The sequence below is a fragment of the Serinus canaria genome, chromosome Z (genome assembly GCF_022539315.1).
Source record: "Serinus canaria isolate serCan28SL12 chromosome Z, serCan2020, whole genome shotgun sequence".
NCBI lineage: Eukaryota > Metazoa > Chordata > Aves > Passeriformes > Fringillidae > Serinus > Serinus canaria.
The window spans coordinates 29,454,323-29,469,978 of record NC_066343.1 but is presented as its reverse complement, the minus strand read 5'-3'; the positions used below and the strand labels follow the sequence as shown (position 1 = coordinate 29,469,978).

The window sequence follows — 15,656 nt, the reverse complement described above, 5'->3', positions numbered from 1 at the left end:
TAACATGCTTTTAGGTCATTCAGTTCCATGTGGTAGAGCTACAATAATAAATCCATGGTGAAAACTGGGGGAAATTCCCTGCCTGTTCTGAGTAGTTTGGTAGGCATTACCCAGAAGGTTTAAATTCCTGCTTAGCAGAACTAAAACTTCACCCCATGTGGTATTGTGAAACTATGGAGTTTATGAATCTGGGGATATAGTGAACTCTAGCAAACTATTTGAGTGGGGCAATATAATTTTGGAAAAAGTTTTAGTTTCAGCTGTTTTGTGAAACACACTAATATAAAATTGCAATCTTCTTATGGATTAATCTTTAGCAGAATAGACATCAAACTTGAATTGTTTCTTATATATTTTATTACTGATTCTATCTAGAACTAGACATGAATTCCTATGTTTTTTTGCTTTTAAACTGAGGAAGGAAAACATGCAACCACTATAAATCATAAATAGGAAATCCAAATGGCTTATATAACATAAAAATATGTCACAAAACCTTTTGGAAATATAATTTTGGACAGAACCTGCCTATTTTCAAGGTGGAATAGAAAACACTTTACCAGCCATTAAAACATCTCTATAGATACTAGCTGGATTAAGCTCTTAACTTCAACTGGAAAGGAGTTTCTTCTGGTAATTTGCAATGAAGAAATTTCCTTGTCACTGTAACTTCTTTGTCTGCCCTTAGAGCTATTGCTATTGAATGTTGTATAAATGACTCAAAGGCATTTAGAAGAACAAATCTATTTGTTCATACAGGAAACTTGGGATATATTCTGCTAGTAGCTGACAGTGGCCATACTGGAAATTAATTCACCTTATAAATAAACCTGTTTCAGTGTCTTGTTATAAATGAAGAATTATCTGGTTTGCTTGTATTTAGGGATATATTTTTGCTTGGGTAAGAAAATTATTTTTAAGTTTAAAAAGAGGTATTCAGAAAGCTATTTCTAATATTTGAAATTTTTTTCTTTCCAAGCTTGTACTTTTTGAAACTAACTTGGAATATTTTAGACATTTTATTTTGTAATTAAGAGTTTCATTGTTCTCTTATTGGGTAATATTCTAGAGATAATGTTGTGAATTCTAGGAATTCTAGTAAATCCTAGTTATTCTAGTAACTCCAGTAATACATATGTCAACTCTAGTGATTCTAAGACCTATCTATTGCAGCAAAAGAACAATATGAAAACTAAATTTTAACTCATTTCAAGAAAGAAAAAGCATAATTCTTTTAATAACTTCATCAGTAAGAACTCCTTCCTTTACCCCTACTTATTGGTACATTGGATTACAGTAGAAGTACCTGAATTGATGAAATAAAGGAACATTAACATGAACAGCATCAATAAAGGAACAACTATCGGGATGATAATTAATCAAGGGCCTTGTAAAAAAATTGCTCTTCAAGATGCACATTTATTGTGAACGCCTTGGCTTTATGACTTTTATCCTAAGCCTTACGGTGATGTGTAATAAATCCTTAATTTTCTGTGCAGCAACATTTCTTGTCTCATTTCTTGGACATAAATTGCCTAAGGTTGACTTTTAAAGAACTTTTAAAGTGTCTAAATGCTTAATGGGGAAGATAAAGAAATATGACTGTGACTAGAATTCCACCAAGATAAAGATTAAATTGCCAAAATACTCTAGCAATGAAAGGCAAAACCACCATCTTTATCTCATTATGCTTATCACACCAGTAAAAGTTCATACTATCCAACTATTTTAGATAATTCTTCTGTTTTTCTATAACTTGCAACCTCATTCAAAACAGATCCGATCAAAACCAAAACCAAACAAAAATGCAGAAAAATAACAACAACAAAAAACACTATGCCAATTAAAGCAAAGTAAATATTTCAAACCCTTCTTCATGAAAATCACTTGGTCTTAAGGGTTGTTAGTAAACCTAAGTAATTAAGAATTAGGGTCGTATGAAAAACTGTTATTTCATAATGCCAGGCTAAACACAAAGACAAGACTGCAATTGTACAATTGTACAGTTCTTATTAAGGTAACAAACCAGCAACTCATAAGCACATTAGAAAAAATATGAATAATTTAGATGTCAAGCTGACACATACTGGACCGGCTTCCTTTCCTCTTTAAATTCATAAGTCTATACAGGTCTTATAGTATGATTCAGATCTCATAATTTAATGGAACAAACTTAATCAGAGGCATTCATTAAATAACAATTCTGATAAAGAGATAATTAAGAATGACGAATTGAAGACCTACTTTCTTTTCCTCTATCATTCTGTGAAAAGTTCTACAAAGGTGCAATTTGCTAATTAAATTGTGCGATCCAAATCAATGTTTCAGGCATGTAATTGCATGGTGTTTTGCTCTTCTTGAAGAAATCGTGGAAATTTCCATGAGAATTAAGGATGTACCTCCTTTTTATTACTTCTTTAAACTATCATCTCATTTTAAATGTTGATAACGTCTTTTCCTGTACTGTCTTAAAAAGGAACTGAATAAAAGCAGGAAAGACTTAGAATTTGGAGTATATAGAGATTGGATGTGCTTAAAGTTTTGTATGTGTGAGATTCTTTCAGGAGTAAGTTGGTCTTTAGTTTAAGTGCAGCAACGGATTTTACTGCACACTCATTTCTGTCCCTGTTCATGGAAGGACAAAAACACATTTTCTATGTGAAGGGTGTATTTCTGCAATTTTGCACAACTACTTAAATTTTGTTTTCCTCCCCTTTCCTCCTAGCTTTTATGTGCAAACTAATGTCTTAAAAATTAATGAAGATTCGGTTTAGATGTTTTCACTGTTTCTTCCTGATGCATATAATTTCTGCAACCATGTAAAGAATTAAATATTATTTTGTTTTGCATACTGCTGTGAATGGAAGCAACTACTGTCTATCTTTGAGAAGCTCCATCAGCAAGATGATAACTTAATTTTTTAAAAAATTCAGAATGTTTAACATCTTTTCATAGATGGATACAATTTATCTTCAAAACTGCAATTAAGTCTGAATGCAATGCATAATTCTTAATGATAGGGGAAATTACAAATTAGAAATCATTCATTCTGGCAAAAAAATCCCACAATCCTATTTTTATAATTTTTTAAGGGGCATACATAAAATTTCTGATTTATTCAAGAAGGTTTTCTAGTTCACTCAATAACAGACTTAGATTTCTTGCTTAAGGAGTAATGTTTCCTGCAGTCCATTCACTGTTCTTCTGTTTGTCTGGTTTGCTTTGGTTTTTTTTCATGTTTCTAGCATTACTGTCATTACAGAAATCTGACAGGTCTGATGTGAAATGTCTTTATGACACCACTGGGATACTAATAAGAAGAGGGGGAAAAAAATCAATTTGCACTCTCATTTAACTAAAGTTGAATCTTTATTACAGAATTTTTTTTTACAAATTGCCCAAATGCAAACCGTTTTTCCATTTATCCAGTTCCTACCCCCCTGTTTCTCAATTGTCAAATCGAAAAGCTAAGAACAATAGCACAGATACTGCAGTTTCTGTACTTTCCCAGAAACTTTCTCTTTGTTTTAGTGCCCTGTATTAATACTTACTTTTTCTGATTTGTGATTTACTAGTTGTACACTATTAGTTTCAGAAATTGCTTAGGTAGCCACAGCTTGAGATAAGCACATTCTTAGAAATGTGACTAGTAATTCAGTTGTAGTTATCTAGCTTCCAGTTGGTAGCAGCGAGTTAACCATTTCCTAGCAGCAGAGCTTCAATTCCATGTGAGGAGGGTTCTGTGATTTTCCAGTTTTCGGAAAAGTTTTCCAGAGGCAATACTGCCATGGGCTGCAGATATTCAGATATTCATGACCGATACTCAGCCTTGCAGCAGTTTGGGTGGCATGCTGATTTCACATGCTGCCCCATAACTCAGAGATATTTAGCACCTACCCATCACAACTTTGCTCAGCCTGTGTTATTAATCCTTCTCTGGAGAGTAGCTAAAATCACCATTTTTGTACCTGTGTTTTTGTGTACTGTGGCTACTCTTCTCTGACTGCTCTATCATGTCTTGGTGGCATCAGTAACTTCCTGAAGGTTGGGAGTAATAGGACAGTGATGCCTGGATATGCCTCTCCTCCATGCCTGTTCTTCTGGCAGTCTACACAGGCCTTTGTCAAGCTAAATAAGGCATACCCTAGAACAGTGTATTAGACTAGAAATCCATGGAACTAGAATATATCCCAAACTGACATTCTGACTGCTTTACAGCTTTGCATTCTCTTTATGCTTCTTAGCTAGATGTAAAGACGCAGACAAAAATTCACTGACTTTATGTCTCAATGTCTCCATTACTTTTACAAGAGAGGTGACATGAAGGCACAAAAACATATTACCATCATGGAAAATCCCAAGAACTTTGAGTCACGACAGAATTACAAGTATACATGGCTTCTGCATAGGATAAACTACTTAAGTATCCGTTTGTAAAATTTTCTTATCTGAAACTGTCTAAGCATGGTCCTATGCCCTGAAAAAAAATCTATCCCATCTATCTCTGAAATTTCTGGGGTTAATAAGAGGGTGGCAAGATTTACGATATCAAACCATCTCCTGTTTTGTATGAACAGTGATAAACTCCTAAGTACTACGGAGCACAGCCTTTATTAGACATGACCTGACCAGACTTGTTCTTCTATTGTAGCTCAAGATTAAAGCATTTGTTGCAACATTTTTTTAAAATAATCCTCTCTCTGGCTGACTCATAACAGCTGTTAAATAACCAGGTATTTAGCTTAAGATGAACTGAACCTATAAATTTAAAAGTGATATAATAACCAACCCCTTTAAGCATAGCAAAATGCTTCTGTCATCATTTGAACGCTTCATGCTGACATCACTATCTGCATTTGATTGAACTGATCTAATACCATAGTTGACAAAAGATTATACTGATGGTGAATATGTATTTCCGATGCATTATGGAAGAGGAAAGACACCACATAGGAGCAAGAGGCAACGTGTGGTGGGAGATGGAAAAGTTGACATAATGTTGTTGAAAAGTCCAAAAGATTGTTTGGAGTTTGTTGCTAAGCATTTCAATGGCAACACATGCAAAAAGTACACATGCATTGTTTTTCCTTATTTTCTTTACCCCCTCTGCCAGTTATCTGGTAGTCTCTCTTTCCTCCCACAGGGCTGTCCATTAAATCATAGCTTTGTTATGAATGTAATGGTGGTATATTCACCTTTTTTTTTAATACACCCGTAGAGGTTCTGATTTGTCAGTAACTTCTTAACAGTAATACTACCTGGTGCTCCTGCAGCAGTTCATTCTTTCTTGATCATGGTGCCCCAAAAGTGTTGACTTTTTCTGATGGGAGAAGTTGACATCTAGAGAAGTAGAGCAGATTCAGTGGAGCAGATTCAGTTTTATCTGCTCACATAGAGCAGACTCAGTTTTATATTCATCGCCCTCTCCTAACTTACATCACAAGGAATCCTCATGCTTTTTTTTTACCCTAATGAAGAGATGACATGCACATAAAGGCTTTTATTAAAACAAAGCTATGTAAAAGCTCAACCAGATGAAAAAAAAAGCTTTTCTTTTCTATTGTTGAAAAAGTAACTTGCTTCTTTTCATATATACTATTGGTTAAATTTTCACTGGTCCTAAGGTCTCCTTTAACCTTTGCAGTAATATTTGAAAAGACATCATCTACTGTTGGAATTAAGTCTAGGAAGTGAGAGGAGTTTTTTCGTTGTGCACAAGTTTCATGAAGACTGAAGTAAAATGACAATTTTAAAGATCACAGGCACATTCCTGAAACCTTTTAAAAGACACTCAGCTTTAAGCCTGTGTAAAATGCCTTAGAACCTGAAGATTAATGATTTGAGTAATGTGTTGTCTCAGTGCAGACCTCAAATCATGAGATAGTAATTAATACCCAGAAACTGAAAATGCTCAGTTTTGTTCTTACCACAGTAAACATGAGAGCATCAGTCTTTGTGGGCACCAGTGGCTTCAGGACATGAAATTTCCTTCTATTTTGAGCTACATTTGTATTGTTGGGAAGTCTAAGAGTGCTTAGTTATGCTGTACTCCATGCAAACATGGAGGTTTTTTTGAGACCTGATAGAGCACAATAAGGCAGTGACAGAGATGCATCTGTCATGTGAACCAGCTGATAGTAAATCTCACTAATGTAACTTATTGTTCTCCTCTGAGTGTAAGGGCCAACCAGAAAGAAAGTCTGAAGATGTTCACCTGAAAATGAGGTGGAGGAAATTCTGGCACTGTGAACTCCTCTGCAGTATCAATCACCTTATTGATAAGAGAGAAGTAGAGACTGGTATGTGAAAAACCTTGACAGTGACAAGAAGTTACCTATATTTGGTAAGAAAGACAGGGAAAGAAAGAAGCAGTGTGGTATCACAAAACCTGAAGTCATCTAAGCTACAATATGAGAACATAATATTTTGCAGCAGCAAAGCCAGAATGGTTTAAAACCCTTCTTATCAGTCACAGATAATAATGTTGTGATGAACGTGTGAGATTTTAAGAGCTGAAGAAATCAAATGTGTTGTTTGGAATAGCCACATCCCTGAGAAAGAGAAAATAGACAATGAGACAATCAGTTCAATATTACAGATCAACTATCTGCCAGGCAGGTAAGTATAAAGAAAGGAAAGTAAGGAAAGTCTGCCAAAACAGAGGCTCAAAACCTCCTGAAGAGATGTAAGAGAAACAGGACAAGGTTTTTTGGGTTTTTTTTTTGGTTTTTTTTTTTGAGAATAAAATTTGCCTAGAGCAGTCTGTGGTTGCCTTGTTTCTCTCATGTAGTCTTATCTTTTTGTAATTTTGAGGATTAAATAGGAATATCTCATATAACATTAAAAAAAATCCCAGACCTCTACCTGGTCAAGTGAATTTATACTCCTCTATCAGCTAATCAGAAAAAGTAATTTTTTTACTCATGTGAAGAGTGTGTGAAGTAACCCAATACAAGAAACCAATGATGACAAGTGTCAAGTGCTCAGTGATATTTTAACCAGGGGAAAATTAACCTGACTGTTACTGGAAGCAAAATCAATTAACAAAAGACATGGTCAAAATGGTAGTGGAGATGGAGAATTACATTTTGTCCTGGTCACAGGGGGCCATGCCTGCCCTGTGAGCAGTGGATAGCCTCACAGGGACATGACAGCTCTCTGACCTCTCCTTGCACAGCCTCTCATTTTAGCTGCACAGGCACTGCTTCTGTATACATAGCCTGGTTTCCCTTGGGAAACTGAACTGAAACCATACTCTTTCAAGTGTAACAATGGTGTTAGTTCCTCTCTTTTCCCATTCCTTAATAACCTGTCATGAAATCTGAGTCAATGCAGCAAAGTTCAGAGATGTGTTTCACGTAGGCAGAGGAAGGAGGCTGACAGTGAGGCCGCAGAGAGGGGCACCAGCCATCACTCGCAGTCGTGAACGTAGTGCTCAGGAGGCCTGGCTGTGCATTGTCCTCGGCCCAAGCTGAGAGCAGGGCTTCCATGAGGGCTAGGGGTTTCCCCTCCTGGAAGAGAATGTGATCTGATGGGAAGGGGCAAAGGGGATGTAGCCCATTGCACCATGTAAAACTGGCTTTTATTAGCTGTGCCCGTCACAGGGCAACTGCTCCACAGCTACAGTTTTACAGCTCAGGGCAAGGATCTCCAGGGGCTCAGCTTCAGGGCTATGAAGTGTCCATCTGTGGGGTCTTCAGTTAGCTGTCAGAAAAAATAGCCACACAGTATCCAGTGCTTCTGGAAGAGGAGGAACAGTTTTCTTACAGTCTTCTCGTCTTTCACCTTCTTCATTTGCACACCTTTATGTTCTGCCAAGTGTTCCCTCTTAAACAGATACACATCTTTGTCCCAGACTTAATTCCTGTCATCAGCTTTGCTTTCTCTGCAATCATCATGATGTTGAAATCACTAGTGAAATGTACAAAAAATTTTTGCACTCAGACATGCATCAGCTTGGCTTACTAACACATGCTTGGGAAGTGGGCATTTTCTGCTCATTAGTGCCTCCCATTTTTGCTCTGTGTAGCAGCTGTGCTCATGTCATGGTTGCTTGTGGCTTTGGAAGATAGAGTATTTTTAGATTATTGGCACCCCAAACACAGGAGAGACTGGCTCAGAAGTCTAAGCCAAGCTCCATGCTGAGCACAACTCCTTTGGTTCAGAAAGTGGTGTTTACTTCTGGCTCCTGCTCTCCCCTCCACCCTCCAGCTGGAGAATTCAGGTTTTTTATCTCAGACAAAAAGCCATGGGGAAACTGATACAACTTTTTTCAAATTTAAACATAATTATTGATCAAATTCACACAGATTTTAAAGGTCAGCCGTGTGTCCATTGTACCTCCTGAAAGCCCCATTAACACTCACTAAATTGCATCTTGTACCTGTTTTTTAATAGACACATACCGATACACAGCTGGTGATGAGAAAGGTAAACAAAGAGAGGCAGAGGCAATGGGAGCCTTACATGAGCTTGTAATAGTTGTTCTTCAGAACAGAAAATCTAATACTTCTCTTTCTCCTTCAGGAAGGACTTTCTCTCAAGACAGCTCGTAAACACAGGCAGACAAAAAGGCAGGGAAGGACTGCCTTTCACAAGCTGGAGAAGTCAGGTGACATCAGTAGAGTTTTTAGTAGACAGTAAAACACAGCACAAGCTGCACACCTGTAGCATGTGCAGCTTCGAGAAGGGTGTCTAGCCCTTTATTTCTGATAAGATAGTGTTAAGAAGGTCTAGTATTAGAGAAGAAAAGGAAATCAATATACTTCAATTCCTGGCTCATGCCCTAGGCTATGCCATAGGTGAGGCATGGGTTACTGGGGAACATGTGGTTTACAGGAAAAAATACCCAAAGATGTGTGCTGTGGTTTAATAATGGCCAAACACCAGGCACTTGTGAAAGCCATTCACTCACCCTCTTCTGCTACAGTTGTACAGGGGAGAGGGGGAAAAAAAATAACAAAGGGCTCAATAAGTACTGTGAGAAAAACACTCTAAGGGCAAAAAAAGGTTCAGATTTGAAGGTATAAGGTAAATATGTTATTAACAGAGTCAGATGAGAATAATGAGAAGTAAAAGAGGCCTTTAAAACACCTTTTCCCCGCCCAGCTCCTCCCTCCTTCCCACCAAAAGTGCAGAGAGACAGGGCATGGGGGTTTTGGTCAGTTCGTTATTCAAGATCCTTTTCCGTTCGCTCAGGAGAGGAATCTTTCCTCTGCTATGCCATGGGGTCCCTTCCACAGGGACAGGACCAAAGAGTCATGGCAAAACTGTTGTGCCATGAGTCACTCATCCACTGAGTTCAGTCTTTTAAGGATAGGCTGCTCTAGTTTGGAAGCAAGGGCCCTGTCCTTATCTCTGGGAGCAGGGGCCCTTCTCTCTCTTTCTCGAGCATCCACCTGAGCACTTTTCCTATGGACTGCAAGTGGATCTCCACATAAACTTCATGTATTACAGAGGGACAATTTGTTTTGTCTAGTCCTCACTACAGCTTGCAGAGGAATCTCGACTCTGATGCCTGGAGCACCTTCTCCCTCTCTTTTTTTTCCCACTGACCTTTGTGTCACCATGTTTTCTCTCACATGACTTAACTTCCTCCTTTTCTCTGACCAGAAGAAAAACTGCTGCTCATAGGTACCATTGCCAACGAGTTTCACCAATTCAAAGATTCCTGCAGAATCCTGCAGAGCCAAGAGGTCCATCTCATCTAGGCTCTGCCCTAGGGAGTTGTCCGCCACCTTTGCACTATCGGCCATGTGTCCCCGCTGCCCGTGCAGTGGCAGCCAGAGCGGTGCTGGCGCTGTGTAATGCCTCTCTTCACACGGGGTGTCAGGAAGGAGAAGCCACAGCTGCCACCCCTGCCCTTCCACCTGTGGCACTGCTGTCCAGGAGTGGCCAGGCAGGCCAGGCCTGCCACAGGCTGTGCCGAGATAGTGGCAGCCACAGTGGTACATTGCCGCAGGCTGTACCATTGTCGCTCAGCCCTCCTGGGCTACTGAGAACCAGGCTGTGCCAAGTCAAGACAGTGTGACATGTATGATATTGCTAACCAACAGATCATGACATGATATTTTTGAACCCATGTGTACAAAGATAATCTCCCAGTTACAGATGATCCTTTTGGTGTGTATGCATTGACGCAAGCACATACAATGATGTGTGCTTACATGTGACCATCAGGTACTTTTACAAGGGCTGTGGGGCAAATTTCCCAAACAAACTAAGGTGTGTATTTTGGGGTCTGCTGCAGTTACCAACTCTACTTATGTGTAGTCATCATGCTATTAATTCACTCCAATACAGCCCAAATGCTTCCTCTGAAATGGAAACACAGGTTAGTAGGATAGAGAATTTTGGTTTATTCCACTTACTACATCTGATCCAGATGACAATCACAACTAGTGGTGCTTTTAATTTGCGATATTGTGTTCAACAACTGCAAAAATAAAGATCACAAAAATTCAGATATAAATTGAGCAAAACACTTGCTAAATGTGAAGTCATGTATTGCATTTTATGTGATGTATGTTTTGTGAATAGTAGACTGTCTAATAGTTTGAACACTGAAGAGATAAACTCAGTATTAAGAACTCGTGGTGTTCTCTGACACAATGGAGAGACTGCTTAACAGTTAATAGGACACCTTATATATCCAGGAGAATTGCAAATGAACATTTTCTAGGTCAAGACTTTTGCATGTTTATCATGAGATGAACTTTCACAACCACTCGTAACTGTCAGGAAAATTTGTTCCCTTTTTTTTTGTCATTGAAGAGTGGAGAGCAACCCCAACCATTAACTTGTCTCTTGTCTATGAAAGGCAGAGAATGTAGAGTTTCTCATATTTTCAGCACCTTATTGCTCCATTATCATGATGAAGCCAAGATTTCACAACAAGGGTCAGAGATTTGGTTGGAGAACAACTCAAATATTGGCCTTACCTCAGGAAACAGTCTGTGGTTAGCTTTCCTCATCCCTGCCATCTGATCTGTGTCAGTACTGGAGTAGAAATTTCATCCACATGTCCTTGGGTTTTATTGTCTCTCTCAGACAGCAGGAAACTCAGTGAAGACCACTTTGTTCCTAGACTAAGAACTGTATATTTGCTTAAAAATCTCAGTTTGCTACTCAGTGAGCTGTGCTACAAGACCAATGTATTTGCCCCCAGACTGCTATGCCAGAAAATAGCTGGTCTAAGAGTCATTTAATTAAATGGCAGGGCTGTTGAAACTTCTACTTGACAAGGAGAAAATTTTCCATGTTATTGCAAATTTGTATTGTCTTTGTGCATCAAGTCCTTCATTATGGGCTAGAGAAAAAAACACACTAGTCCAGAGAAGAAGCATTTGAATATTTTCATGCCAGTGTTTGCAATTCCTCCATCAGAACAGGTTTCTTTAGTTACTTATAATTAGTTGCTAAATTTAGCATGCCACAAGACAGAACAGTAGAACCATCACTGGTAAGCACAGCACATCTTCTATTACTCCTTTTGCTTCATAATATTAAAAAAATATTTAATTCTAATAATTTACAGCTCCATTTTTAGGTCACCTGGAGCATTTTAGAGAGGTGGACCTCGCTACAAACTGTTTGCCCATTCTAGCATGTTGAATGTCACTGTGTGTGCTAACACGGTATTAGAGGTATAATTACAGGTGCCTCTGGGGATGGATGGAGGGAGCACAGGCAGAAATTTTTAGAGAACACATGCAGAGGTAGCAAGGTAAGCTCTGGAGTTGGGGAGCATGAACATGAAGAGGAATTGCCCAGAAAAGGAAAAAGGAGCTATTAATATGCCAGGTCTTTATGAAGATGTTTAATAGCAGGTGCAGTGAGACTTTTTGTGCAGGTGCAATATATGACTATAATGCAAGCATGACAACAGTGTTTACAGTTATGGTGTAGCCCTGTTCAATTCTAAGATAACTAAGAGATGACTTTGATGATGACAGTGGGTGTCTACAACAGCCTTTGCAGCATTCACTCATGGAAGAGTTAGCAGTACCCCACTATGGTTATGATTGCTGCACCCAAATTCCTGATTTTCTTTTTTTTGGTGCTAAAAGGTCTGCTTTTGCTCCTGAGCATCCCTGTTGATTGCTTAAGGCCTCAGGATGCTGCATATGGCCAGGGTAATCTGCTAAAAGGTCACCATAGCAGCTGATGCTTACGACCTGGTGGTAACAATGCTGGCCCTCTTCTGCTGACCCCACCCTTGTCATCCTTGATTTTTCCATTTAGCTGCTTAGACAACATGACCTATGGCTCTCTGGCCTTCATTCACGCCATTTTCTGGACAGATTCATCATTACTGAGTCATTTGCTGAGCTGATCCAAAAGTGACAAATCATAACATCTTCCTATTACTATGTCTTCATCTTACAACTCTTCCCCAGGGGAGACCATTCCCTGAAACCACTCAGAGGTCAGATGTGATCTCTGCTTTCATTGCTCTATGCATCCTAAACATGCCATTTTTGCACTTTCTGTCCAAAGTTCTACAAATCATGTTAAATGAGCAAGAGAATAAATCTTTTCCTGACAATATCAACAGTTTAATGGTTGTCTTACAAATACAGTGATAAGAACAGTAGAACAGAAAAAAATTTTACTCTGACAAGGACAGAATAAAATAGCACAGCTTTGGAGAAACAAAGCATGTAACTTAAGCAAACAGAAGTCATGCAAAACACAACAGGATGCCAGCTTAGCTTTGCAAGGCTGACAAAGCAGAAGGTATGCAAAGCAATGATATTGCACTTAAAATGAGAGCTGAGGAGCAGGCACCTAAAAATGACACTGGACATGGAAGACAAACCCCAAAGAACCATATAAGGACTTCCAAAAAGAGGGTGTGACTATGTAAAATAAAGAAATACATGTCCATCAAGTAATCAGGGATAGCCTAAGAGTATGTCATCAGCGGGTACGATAAAACTCCCAGTTTTGAGCATTTACTCTCATTACTGAGCATTTGCAATGTTCCGGGCACTCAGTTAGAGGAAGGATCCTCTGAGTGACCAGCACACTGCAATAAAGAATGCTGCTTTTTAATATTCAAACATGTGCTAGAAAGTTTTTATCTGGCCAATTCCTGTATCAATGTTAAGGCGTTATGGTTAGGCTGGGACAATTAGTATACTAGTCTTTCACCACAGGCAATTTTAAATCTGTTTCTTATGTTAACAAAAGTGAAGTTACATTAAGGTTTTATTGTGTGTCAGTGGTGCTCTCCCCTGCTGTGAACACGGACCCCTATAGACATTGTGTTTTCTCTTCCATATTTATATAAAGATTTTTTCTTTTTTTGATTCTTCCTGATATCCTTTGCAATTTACAAAGTATGTCACCTTATGAGCTATGTGACATAGCATGGACCATTTAAAGTGGGCCAAGTTGTTTTTTGTTTTACTAAGTATTGATAGGAAATCTGATCCTATTTAAGTGGTTGCAGAGCTGGGGCTGAGCAGGGCAAGACAGCTACAACAGAGTGTATAACTCATCAGGTTGGTTTTGCTAGGACAGGAGATGGTTATTGTTGAAAGTTCTGAGAAGGTGGACTCAGGATGCAGGACCTCTATCCGTGTCACTCCTACAGGACACAGCTGACTGAGTTCACAAATGCTTTTCCTCTCACCCAACCAGAACCCAGTGAGGCCAAGAACACTTTAAGCCTGATTTCACCTGCTTTTAGGTTGTGCTTTGTATGCACTTTTTGATATTTTCTAACAAAAAACCTCACCTAATTTGAATGGAAAATATCTTCCAGATGATCTTACTAGGAGATAATATTTAAACAACAGTTTCGCTTTATATGACTTTCAGCATTCACATATTCATTTTCTTGTTCTTCCAAGGCTCTGGGAATGAGTAACATTCCAAGCTGTAATTAGTAATGATCTGTCTGTGAAGCTAAATACAATTTCTAGAAGAGCAGTTGCATATTTACTGCCTAGTAAAACATATGCCATATCTTATATCTAACACATTGCATTATATAATACAATCTAATTGTGCATTATGCATTATGTTGTACCATACAATATATTGTACTTACTACAATATATTGTATCATATATTGTATTGTACAATATATTGCACTTAATACAATACATGGTATCTTTTTCCAGGTGTGTGTTTATAAAGACATTTGGAGTTTTTCTTGCTAGTATTTTTAACAAAACTGTAAAATAAAGAGCAGTAAAATTTCCCCAAACCTTTATTTTTCTTTTCCATTTTGTCAGAAATCTAATGTTTAGTCCAGGCAGAACCTGTAACTTAGCTGTTCCATGGTTCCCATCACCTTTGAGTCACATTTCCAGAGGGTACTACAGCTTGCATGATTGACTCCTGCTATTGCCTAGCTGTCTTTTAAGTAGTGTTGTCTCCTATCACATATCCCTTTTTTCCCTGAGAAGCTGACTCTAAGATAATTTGGTCAAAAAATCATCTAATTAAACATAAAATTGGTGAAAATTGTAAGATATTTTAACATACAGCAGAGTGGAAAGGCCCATCCCCTACTCCTGTATTCTTGATTAGATTTTAAACCACACATATGCTTCAAACACTTGTTGGCTTAATAAGGTACATTTGATGGAAGTAGCCATTTTTTCAGTATGAGGATTTGAATTTTTTTTTTCCCAATTTTCAGTTACAGAGTATTGTGGCCTTACTGTGTTTTAATTACACTTATGTAGAAATATCTCCCTACAATGATAGTTTCTTCTTGGGAACACTGGCATTTGCATATTATTGATTACATTCATTAAGGCATGTATGTGCGCAATTTTCAAAGAAGACATTAGCAGATCATTAATCATTTGCGTACATTTACTGCTAGTTTGGTGATTGAATTTATGCCAGCCTTACTAGAATGAGCTGTCACACAGCATTAGTCATTTTTTTTTGCCTTTCATTGGTGACAGAGGAAGTAGATCTTCTGGGAACTATCCAAAGCTCTGTTAGCTGTGGTGGCAGGCCTACACATCTTTCAAATACCTCAAGGGATGGTGACTCAACCACTTTCCCTGTTCTAGCCTGTTCAAGGGCCTGACCACCCCTAAGCAGAGAGATTTTTCCTAATATTTAACCTAAACATCCCCAGGTAAAACCTGGGGCCATTTCCTCTCATCCTGTCACTTGTTACTTGTGAGAATAGACCAGCCCTCATCTCCCTACGACCTCCTTTCATGTGTTTGTAGAGAGAGATAAGCTGTCCCCTGAGCCTCTTTTTCTCCAGGCCAAACAACTTCAGCTCACTCAGCTGTTCCTTATAACCCTTGTATTCTAGACCCTTCAATGTACTGGCTCTTAAATCTGAATTTATTGTTTTGGGTTTTAGTGTTTTTTTAATTTTATCCAGTACTTTATCATTTACAAGACTCAATAACCTCAATAACTAAGCTGTCAACAAACTGGATAAAATCAGCATTATACCACTACTGATCCTCTTTTACCAGTCTGTAAATAGGTCTCCACCAAGAATTTCAACCTTTAATCATTGAAGTCTTGTTAACAAATCTTGGTAGTAACAACCATATATCTGAGTCATGTAGGAAGACTTCCAGATCCTCCACATTTCCTTGAGCTTCATGCATTAATACGGAGGTAGCTTATATTAATTTAACATTTTGCTTGTAATAGTCTTACCA

The 15,656-nt window shown here is 38.3% G+C and overlaps 1 long non-coding RNA gene across 1 annotated transcript in view; it reads left to right on the top strand.

The window, feature by feature from the left end:
* The window catches only part of LOC108962927 (uncharacterized), a 33,948-nt gene that overhangs the window by 14,426 nt on the left and 3,866 nt on the right, over positions 1-15,656 (top strand). The gene's annotated exons all lie outside the window — the stretch shown is intronic.